The sequence below is a fragment of the Suncus etruscus genome, chromosome 3 (assembly GCF_024139225.1).
Source record: "Suncus etruscus isolate mSunEtr1 chromosome 3, mSunEtr1.pri.cur, whole genome shotgun sequence".
In the NCBI taxonomy this organism is placed as follows: Eukaryota; Metazoa; Chordata; class Mammalia; order Eulipotyphla; family Soricidae; genus Suncus; species Suncus etruscus.
In genome coordinates this window covers 98,083,216-98,094,610 of record NC_064850.1, presented here as the reverse complement: position 1 = coordinate 98,094,610, position 11,395 = coordinate 98,083,216, and the positions used below count along the sequence as shown (strand labels likewise).

Here is an 11,395-nt window from a genome sequence, read left to right as displayed (position 1 = left end):
TCAACATCAGTGACCTTAAAGTATAAGAGGTCTGAATTTGTATTTTATTTTTCTATATGCAGACCAAGTGTTATTAGCTTCCATATATCTAAAATTTAAGTTTTCAAAAATATCAACTCATGATAAATTATTTTTAACAATTTAAGTTAATATTTTCCATAACACTTTAAGAATTAATGTGTTAATTGAGAATGTAATTAATGTCAATTAAGAATGTAATTTAGGTATATAATACCATATAACTCTAGCTATTAGTATAATATTTATTAGATAATTCAAACACACACTTGTAGCTATGGTAATTTGTATCAAATTTTACTTAGTGATAATAATATTTGTGTAAAGCCCTTAAAATGCAATGCTACTGTATTGTTTCATCAGAAATATTCTGCAGCATCCTTTCCCCTTTCTAGACTCAGAAAAGTCTGGTAATAAAAATCCAGAATATTTTCTATAACGAGTAATAAAAATCTTAAAGCCAGAGCTATAGCAAAGTGCATGCGACTGACCTAGGACAGACCAGGGTTTGATCCCTGGTATCCCATATGGTCCCTGGAGTCAGGAAAGATTTCTGAGCACTAGGCCAGAAGTAACCGTGAACATTACCAGGTGTGCCCACCCCAAAAAAGAAGAATAAAAATCTAACCTATTTTCTACAATGAATGTATTAAACAAATACATACTGTGGCAAAAATTCAGTCATACCTTTGCAGCTGTGGGTACTAACACTTTAAGCAAAATAAATAAATGTGTGATCCAAAACTCAAATACTAATAATAGTGTTGTAATAGGACTTGGGAGAAAGAGACTGTATAGTGAATCTGGAAAGTCTGAACTCACTTTATGAAAGATGCATTTTAGAGAAAAACTAAGTAGCTTTGAAAAGTCCAAATATAACCCAGCTGTGCCCAAATGTAACTAAGTGTGGTCTTCCAGGGACCCCGACCAGCGGGTAAAGCTGGGGACCACGTTAGTAATTCGCAGTTCTCAAGAAGAATCCGGCCTGGAATAGAAGAGGGACTGGGAAATAATGAGACTCGAGACGAAGGGTTCCGATCAAGAGTCCATTTAATAAAGGAAAAAAATAGACCTTTTATAGACAATGCAAAACAAACAGAGTAGGGCGAGGTGCAGTAGGAATGGCCGTAACTTTCCACGGGAACATCTTGATTTTCCAAGGTTAATAAGATTATCATCAGTCAAGAAATTCACATTATCTTTGAGCAACAAAATACAAAATCTAATCTCAGCTTGGGCCTTTTGACTCCTGTCTTTACAAGGACATCTTGGAGCCTAGTGACTCCCTAGCTCTAGGCTATATTTATTTCTTTGGGTCCAAGGGCAAAGAAGGCCACATGCAGCTTGTAAGCACGTTGGCTAAGACTTTCAGAGACTCTATTTTGATTAGTGAGAGAGCTTTTTAATTATTCCAAACAGTCTCCAACAACTAAGTATTTGAAAAAAGGCAAAAACATGGCCAGATCAATACCCCAGCAGTAGAGTGTTTGGCTTACACGTTGCTGACCCGGGATGGAGCAAGGTTTAATCCCTGACATCCTATATGGTCCACCAAGCCTGCCAGGAGCGATTTCTGAGTGTAGAGTTAGGAGTAACCCAAGAGCTGCTGAATGTGACCCCCCCCCAAAAAAAAAGGAAAAAATAAAATTAAACCCTAACTAAATTGTAAACTAAATTACAGTGATCTTTTTTTAAAAAAAAATTATTATGGCCGACGCCTGGGCCTCGAGGCAGCCGGTCGGGGGTGGGTGTTGGGTCTCTCGGGTGGGCTGGGTGGCGGGTGTGACAGGTCAGGATCCTTCGGCCCCCTTGTGCAGCCTTTCCGTGAGCCCGCGGTATTTTCCTTATATGATCTGGCCCCACTGCGGACCGGAGAAGATTAGGAAGCGTCTGGCCCAGAGGGGCTCGGGGCTGGGTGGAGGGCGGGCTAGCGGGGAGGCCTCTGCCCCACGCGAGCCCAGGTTGATGATGACAAGACCACTGTGCAATCTGAGTTCTCAGGAAACCCGATGATGGAGCTCTGAGAACGGACTGAGACCGAAAAAGGACAATAAAAAATATTATTCTGTTTTGGGACCATGTGCAGTGCTGCTCAGAATATGATTCTGACAGTGACTGGGAGACTCATAGGCAGAGCAAACTGGGATCAGCCATCTGGCAAGGCAAGGGCTTTAACCTCTATACTATCTCCCCATCTGTTCTTCCTAGAAATTTTATAATGGTGTAGTTTGTGTGAGCACCTATAACTATAGGCAATCTAAGACACCCCAGTCAAAAGTAAAGACATAACACACATGTTTCAGAAGGCTAATACTGTACTTTGCTTTTATTGGGTTTTGTTTTGAGAAGCAAAACTGTCTTTCAGTATATCCTTATGTTTTAGATTAAGACTAAATTTTATTTCTGGGGCCGGGAGAGATAGCACAGCGGCGTTTGCCTTGCAAGCAGCAGATCCAGGACCAAAGGTGGTTGGTTCGAATCCCGGTGTCCCATATGGTCCCCCGTGCCTGCCAGGAGCTATTTCTGAGCAGACAGCCAGGAGTAACCCCTGAACATCACTGGGTGTGGCCCCAAAACAAATAAACAAACAAAAATTTTATTTCTGATCGAAACAAAAAGGGAGAGAAGGAATTAAAGGGAAGAAATATCTAATGGACTAAGCATGTGACAACAGAGTTGAGCAGAGTTTAAAATTTCTGGCTAATGCTAATGATTAGCATCAGAAAATGCTAATAAATTAATAATTGCCTACTTTTGAAAAAATGGGTGGTGTTGAAATACTTGTCTCCTTGTCATTTCTGTCTAGTTTCTTTGAACAGGTATGTTTTCAGCTCCGGCCAACCAATTCCCTATGCTGTATTCAATTTGCAGTCATTATTTCTTGAAAGTCAGTCATTTAAAAGGTGTTTTATTACATCCCACTAACCTAAGCCTGGGGGATTAATCCCAAGTGAGTAAAGCTGATTCCCCTTATAAATATATAAACAAGGGCTTAATATTTGGAAGGGTGGGGTTGAAATACCACAAAACTGTTTAATGGTCACCAAATCGCTATTGAAAACACTGAAAACAATTTTCTCTTCACATCCTTTTTTTGTTGTAATTACATTCTTAGTTGTAATTGTTCATACTTTGTTATACTTTTTTAATTTTCAAGAGGATATTAAATTTTATTGATTACATATGATAATGTATGATACACAAACTTTATTCCCATTCATAATTTTATCTGGTATCATAATTCAATTTATATATATTACAATTATATATATTACATATATGTATTAATAAACATTAATACTCAAATTAAAAACTCCATTGTTTCTACATGGGTGGCCCCTTTAACAATGAATTCTGGGGTCACAACAGAGGAGTAACTGTCAGATTTTCTATACCAAGATTTCTGAAGACCATGGTTTCTCTGCCCAAACAGGATATAAATAAATTTTAAATTTAAATAAACTGAGCATCACCCTGAAAAATTCTAATTTCACACTGTTGAGTTAAATTTATCAAAATGACTTCAAAGTAGACTCACTTTACACAAGACATTAAAAAAAAACATTGATTTTGCATCATGATCATACTATTACATTTAGCAATTAACAGCATAGGTGCAAAAAACAAATCTACATTAAAGCCCTTTGTTGAAAAGCTTTACACTTTCCACAGAACAGAATCTAAAATAACGTGCTATATGATTAAACACAAGTACAGTATTTGAGTTGTATTTTTTCCCTCATATACATGAGGATTGTCTGAAACACATTTTCCTTATAGCAGTGTACCCTACCACCAGTGTTCTTCACTGAGTTCACAAATCTGTTGTAGCCTGTAGCTTCTTTGTCACTTTTCTGGCTCTCTTCTACTGCTAAGCTTTGTTTCCTGGCAATTAATACCATCTGCCACTGCCAAAGCTACTGCTACTGTTGGAACAATCATAGCCACCTTGATTTTATGGTTTAGCAGAGTATTGACCACCAAAGGGGTCTGAGCTTTGACCTCCAAAGTTTCCTTTCTTCAGGAGTGCAAAATTGGAGGACTGCTAAAATCATTGAAAGTCCCCACTACCTCCAAAATTGTTTTCATCATCATCAAATCCATTATAGCCATCTCCACTTCTACCATATCCACTTTATTTTGGCTGCCACAAAAGTCACCACTCAAAAAAAAAAAAGTCACCTCTCCCATTGAAGTTTCCTTCACTACCAAAGTTATCTTTCCCACTAAAACCACCTCCACGACTACCAGCAAAGTTTTCAGAGCCACTTCTCCCTCTTTGGCTTGAAGTACTGATCATCTCTTGCTTAGACAGGGCTTTCCTTACTTCACAGTTGTGGTCATTCAGTCTGATATTCCTGAATGACAATCTTGACAAGGAATCAAGGTCATCAACTGTCACAAAAGTAAAGCCTCTTTTCTTGCATGCTAGTCCAAACAGTCATGATTTCAATCACCTCAATATTCCTATATTGTTCAAAATAATTTCTCAGATATTGTTCTTCTGTGTTTCATAATGACAACAACCAAAATATTTTTAAAGTTAAGTGAGCAACAAGTCTTTGAGAATCTTTTCTGGGGACCATACCTCTTTGGTTTCACAACTCTTCTGTCATATTGGGCGCCCTTGCATTCATGACTGCATCCACTTCCCCCACTGTGCTTGTGACAAACCCAAATCCACAGGATTGCTATGTGTTTGGATTTATCATTATCACGTTGTCTGTGAACACAATTGGTCAAAATTGCTTCTCAGACTTTCATCCATCTTTTCTAAGCTCAACCCACCAAGAAAGAGTTTTTATAGCTATTAGAGCTCTTTAGGGGACTCTGACTTAAATATGACAGCTGAAATCTCGACAATGCTTACTTGGTAGTGAAGTCCAGTAGGAGAAAGGAGTAACCTAACTAACATAACTGTATTTTATACTCTTGTTGCTGATCTATTTCCTGAGTGTTTAATTTTTTATTTATATCTTTAGATTTATTTTTCTCTTAAAGAAATTATCTTTTCAAAAAAAAGGTCAAGACTTAACTATTATAAGAAAAATATTTCACATCAAGATAATTAGGAAAGCATAGGAACACAGGTTAGTTGACTTGATTTTACATTACAGAAGTACATTACAGAAGACAGCCCTAGACTGGCACTTTTTGATAAAAAAAATATATTTATTCTTAATATATAAAATTTAAACAGGAGCTGGTGAGGTGGCGTTAGAGGTAAGGTGTCTGCCTTGCAAGTGCTAGCCAAGGAAGGACCCTGATTCAATCCCCCGGCATCCCATATGGTCCCCCCAAGCCAGGGGCAATTTCTGAGCACTTAGCCAGGAGTAACCCCTGAGCATCAAACAGGTGTGGCCTGAAAAAAATTTAAACAGAATTTTCAGAAAATTTTTGAAGTGATATATTTTTTGAATGTTTATACTTGTCTATATTAAAAATTCTGGGGAGGGTTAGAGACAGTCTTTTTAAAATAAAAATTCTAAAAAGCAACAAATTGAAATATATAACTATGTTAGTATAGGAAATTATATTTGGTTATCAAAATACAATGATTTTTCATTATTGACAAATGGGCATTTGCTATAATTTTGTTGTATTTTAATGCCCATGGTATCTCAAATATTCTAAGTCTGGGTGATATTACCTGTGAATAGATAAATATTTTCTATGAATAGATGTGAATATAATATCTGAAGGAATGCCTCACTTTTAACCGTTAGATGTCTCAATGGTAACATAAGTTCAGAGAAGTTAAATGGAATGGTCCCTGGATTAAGACTGAAGAAAATAAACATTTTTGAATAGATTTAAATTAAATGTATTTATTTCTCAAAGTAATTTGAGATGCAAAATAGTGTTCTAAAAGAAAATATAACATAGGGGTGAGAGAATGATTTATGGAAAAATAAGATTTTTAAAGCAAATTCTGGGGGCCGGGCGGTGGCGCTGGAGGTAAGGTGCCTGCCTTGCCTGCGCTAGCCCAGGACGGACCACGGTTCGATCCCCCGGCGTCCCATATGGTCCCCCAAGAAGCCAGGAGCAACTTCTGAGCGCATAGCCAGGAGTAACCCCTGAGCATCACAGGGTGTGGCCCAAAAACCAAAAAAAAAAAAAAAGCAAATTCTGCAAATAAATTATTTTGGGTGAGAGGCAGAAAAATGCTTTAAGAAAGGAAAAGAAAATGTAAGAAAAGGGCAATTCTCTCTGTTGGAGTGAACCTACTTTGAATGAAATCATATTGGTCTCACTAAAATGATGCTATTTCAGTAAATTCTACAGTGTGACTTACAGTCATATTAAATTCCTCAGCAGATAAAGAAAAATAAATATGTGCTGATAGTAGAAAATAAAAATATAATTAAAAATTAGAGAAGTTTAGATGGATGACTTCTATGAAATCTAGTAACCATTTGAAGTAAACATTAGGAGGCAGATAAAAGAAATTAAAAGGGAAAAGGTAGAGAAAGTTCAGAAACTCAGAACTCAACATTTTTCCAGATATGCAAAAGAAACAGCAGATGTTCCTCAATAGTCCCCTTTAACACAGTCTTAATCGAGATCTAGCTCCCATCATACATACCAACTTTTAGTAATTCCATAGTCCATCAAGTTTTCTATCTGTTTCAGGACCAGTTAGTAAAGTGAGGGAACTGGGAAATCACTAGAGGATAGATTACTATTATTCAATATGCCCTGATTGACAGAGGATATATTTTACATTGATAATGCATCAGATTGATTGGTAGAGCTGAATAATTAAGAAAATTCAGAACTCAGCTTAGGAGTCTGAGTGGATTTCTATTCTTATTGCTCTGTAATTTTAACACAGTATCCATCAATTCCAAGGCATATATCAATTGCCATGGAAAACTAGCAATGAACATATTTCACAGAAATTTTAGTCTAGTGCTTAAGATATATGTGTTTAGTTTAGCATTGTTTATAAGTGTAAAAAAAGAATAAAAAGTTTTATCAACATAGAAATGAACTTATAAACTCTATATATTGACAGTTGACAATGATCACATACATATTTATTTAGGGAATCATTCTAAAATAATTTATTTTATTTAAAGGGTTTTTTAAAGCCATATATGAGTATTTGAATGAGCCATAGAGTATTTTCTAGGGATTCATGTATCAAACTATCAAAAGATATTAATGCTAAATTATGGAATAAACTACACTTCCCATCTCTATGCTAAGTATTATTTGAAATTTTGGAAATAAAATTTTAAACTTACTTTGCTTAAAGGAAAAGCAATATCTTACATTTTTCTTCAGTTCTCTCTTGTCTAACTTACTATAAATCCTAAAGAAGCCCTTTTATTGTAATTTTCTTCTTTGATCTTGATGCTTTCATTACCTATTTCTTTCTTTTTGCTTTCATCATTCTGATTATGATGTGTCTTAGAGTGTTATAATTTGAGTCTCTTTTAGTTGAGTCACTTGGGCCTCTTGAATCTGAATGTATGCACTTTCAACTTAGAACGTCTCAGCAATGACTTCTTTGACTAATGATAATCATTGGTGATTTTGTAAACCATCAAAATTGCCTTCTTTTCTTTGGGGATTCTGATGTTATTCTTTTTCTTTTTCCTTTTTTTGTTTTTGATTTTGTTTAGTTTGGGGACCACACCCAGTGGTGCTCAGGATTACTAATGGCTCTAAACTTAGAAATTGCTCCTAGCAGTGCTCAGGAAAAAATATGGGATGCTGAAAATCAAACTTGGGTCCGCTGCATGCAAGACAAGTGCCCTAGTCACTGTAATATCTCTTGCTCATGATTCTGATAATGCGTATGGTGTTCCTCTTGCAATCATCTCTTAGTTTTCTTGTGTCAATGTTGTTTAATTATTTTGATGCATTTTTAATCTTTTATTGTTTTCTAAATGTTTTCTGCATCCTTTCTTACACTGATTTTATTCTCACTGATTTTATCCTCAGCTATTACTCTGCTGTGAAGATCTACTGAGTTTCTTTTTTTTGTTTGTTTGTTTGGTTGGTTGGTTTCTTTTGGTTTTTTTGTTTTGTTTTGTTTTTTTGTTTTTCAGGCCACACCAGTTTGATGCTCAGGGGTTACTCCTGGCTAAGCTCTCAGATATTGCCCCTGACTTGGGGGGACCATATAGAACATCAGGGGATCAAAACCAGGTCCTTCTTTGGCTAGCACTTGCAAGGCAGACACCTTACATCTAGTGCCACCCTGCCAGCCCCAACTTTTTTTTTTGTTTTTAAATAATATCTTTATTTAAGCACCATGATTAAAAACATGATTGTAGTTGGGTTTCAGTCATAAGAAAGTATACCCCCTTCACCAGTGCAACATTCCATTGAGTTTCTTAATTCACCTTCCAAATCTTAGTTTAGTGATTTCAGAGTTTTTTTACTTCTTACGTTTTTTTGTTTTGTTTTGGGACCACACCTGGTGGCACTCAGGGGTTACCCATGGCTCTGTACTCAGAAATCACTCATGACAGGCTCGGGGACCATCTGGGATGCTGGGGATCAAGCCCAATTTGGCTGTATGCAAGGCAAATGCTCTACCTACTGTGCTATTGCTCTGGCAGTTTTCTTACTTCTGACCACATACTTGCTCATACCTATTACAATATAACTTTAAGCTCATTAATAATCCTCATTATGTTTTCTCTAATATCCTTATTTGAAGAGTCACTTAGTATTGGTTGAGTTTTCTAGGCTATCTTCCCTCAGTAGGCTTTTGGGGTCCTATTGTACTCTCTCATTGCTTCTGTTGGAGCATTGGAGTGGTCTTTCTAAATTACCATTGGCACCCCACAGTTGATGCACACTTAGTCAGGGAGGTCACAGAAAGATTAAGATGTGTTACTCTTTTTCTGTACTGACATAGCTTTCCAACCAATGTTAGTGTTACTCACTAGTTGAAGATTCATATAAAGGTTCCAAGAAAACTTTCAAAGGTGTTGTTCTCATCTCTCCTTTGATTGCTATTTTAGATTCTATTATTTCTTTTTGTCACAGGTAACTCTGTGGCTTTATATGGGAATATGATATTAGACTCAATATGTTAAACTTAGTACAACGTGCTTGGGGAAAATCAAGTCATTCCAGTTTGTGAGCTTATTGTAAGAGTTCAAAGTGTATTTTAGGTAAAGTATTGTGCAGTCACAGTGGCTTCTAGGAAAACTAAAAGATGATCCAGTTGTTTGGAGGGACTGACATTGGCTTGGGGGAAGCTGGAGTTTGAGGAAACACAGAGAAGGTGGCCAGGGCTGTATCAACAACATAATTCTTAGTGTTATGAAGGAATAGCATGTTTGATTAAAGATATTTTTAAAATAACACTTGTCAGTAATTAAGCATTTTTATCAGCCACAACTGCTAACAGTCATGTATGAAGTTAAAAAGCCTTCAGGACTCAGAGCTGACAGTGAACATAACATAAATAAATGTTGTCATATTGAGAAAATAAACCAACTAATATAAATCATACTTAGAGTAAACCATAGCAAAATAAAACTTTTATTTTTCATCACATCAGAACCTAAAAAAAGTATTATACTGGAGCTGGAAAGAAGCCCAACAGGTTTTGCCTATTGGAGGCCCAGTTCAGTCCTCTTCAGGACTAATCTCCTACGTGCCACTGGAAATTACTCTAAGCAAAGAACATCACTGGATATTCAATCTCTTCAAAAAAGCATTAGATGTGCACTTGGGTGTTAAATTTTACATAAAGCACTTATGATTTTCTTCGAAGATAATAAAAGCACTAAAAAGTAACAATCCTGCTGAATAAAAATGTGGCTAGAAAAGTCGGCAATATTAATCATGAAAAAATTAGAAGTCCAAGGAAAATAAAAATTTTTTTAAAAAATCTGAACAATTTTTACCTTCATTTTAATCAATATGAGGAGAGGCAGGGACTGGAACACATGCCAAGTATGAACAAGTCCCTGAGAATTCTTTGTGTTTGACCCCCATACTGCATGGCTCCACAGTGCTGCTGGGCCTGAGTAGCACTTCCATCGTAAGGGAGAGTGTTAAAGAGTCAAAAATATCCACTGTTAGGTAACCCCACCACCACATACTATACATATTCATTTAACAATTTTAAATCTCAATTTCAGTGGAAATTAAATGCCTTCTTCATATAAAACAAGTACTAGTAAATAATACAAGGCTAAAATGATTAATGCCACACAATTACAGTAAGATTATATAAGGGGAAATATGAAAATATTCCCATAATTCTCCTACAATATTCTCTTGACAGACATTTGCATGCACATGACCCACATAGTATTTCACTCAATTTGACAGAAACTAAAGTTAGATTCACTTTCCTTCTCAGACTGTTTCAGCTGCACTCTCTGGTTACTTTAAAAGCTTGTCCCATTGTTCTAACCCATAGCACATTTTTTTGAGATTATATACTGAACTCCAAATTACTTCTGCAATGAAGACTTTGAAATTCTTCTATTGTGACTTATGACAGAAATATTTGAGTTTGATGACTTGAGTAGATGACTCAATAACCTCTCTTCTAAGTATCTTAACATTAAGTGACCTCCTTTACACCAATTTAGCAATTCATTCCAAAGAGCACATCAGGCTGAAACTCATAACCTGGAATAAAAATCCTTAGTAATACCACTTTAATCACAATTTTCTTCCTGTCAATAAACTTCTGCCTCAGTCTTTAAAATTAGCACTTTATTGTGTTCTATCATCCATGACATTTTCTTTATTATTTTCACACTCTCACCTCTAGGCAAAAAATTTCTTTTTTTTAATAATATCTTTATTTAAACACCATGATTACAATCATGATTGTTGCTGGGTTTCTGTCATAAAAAGAACAACCCCCTTCACCAGTGCAACATTCCCACCACCAATGCCATCCATCATCCTCCTCTCCCACCTTCTGCCTGTATTTGAGACAGGCATTCTACTTCTCTCACTCATTAAGATTGTAATGGTAGTTGTTAGTGTAGTTATTTCTCTAACTGCACTCACCACTCTTTGTGGTGAGCTTAATATCATGAGCCAGTTCTACTGGCCCTCATCTCTAGGCATTATTACAATAATGTATTTTTTCTTCCTTCCTTCCTTTCTTTCCTTCTTTCTTTTCTTTTTCTTTCTTTCTTTCTTTCTTTCTTTCTTTCTTTCTTTCTTTCTTTCTTTCTTTCTTTCTTTCTTTCTTTCTTTCTTTCTTTCTTTCTTTCTTTCTTTCTTTCTTTCTTTCTTTCTTTCTCTCTCTCTCTTTCTCTTTCTTTCTTTTTCTTTCTTTCTTTCTTTCTTCTTTCTTTTTCTTTCTTTCTTTCTCTTTCTTTCTTTCTTTCTTTCATTTTGGCTATTGAGCCACACCCGGTGATGCTCAGGGGTTACT

General features: G+C 36.0%; 1 non-coding gene and 1 pseudogene across 1 annotated transcript; one reads left to right on the top strand and one right to left on the bottom strand.

The window, feature by feature from the left end:
• The first annotated feature begins 1,977 nt into the window (after positions 1–1,977).
• On the top strand, positions 1,978–2,058 carry LOC126004998 (small Cajal body-specific RNA 18). Its single transcript, XR_007494186.1, has one exon. It is a non-coding gene; the product is annotated as a small Cajal body-specific RNA 18 (non-coding RNA).
• A 1,852-nt stretch (positions 2,059–3,910) lies between these two features.
• Positions 3,911–4,933, bottom strand: LOC126004419 (heterogeneous nuclear ribonucleoprotein A1-like; annotated as a pseudogene).
• Positions 4,934–11,395: the final 6,462 nt, after the last annotated feature.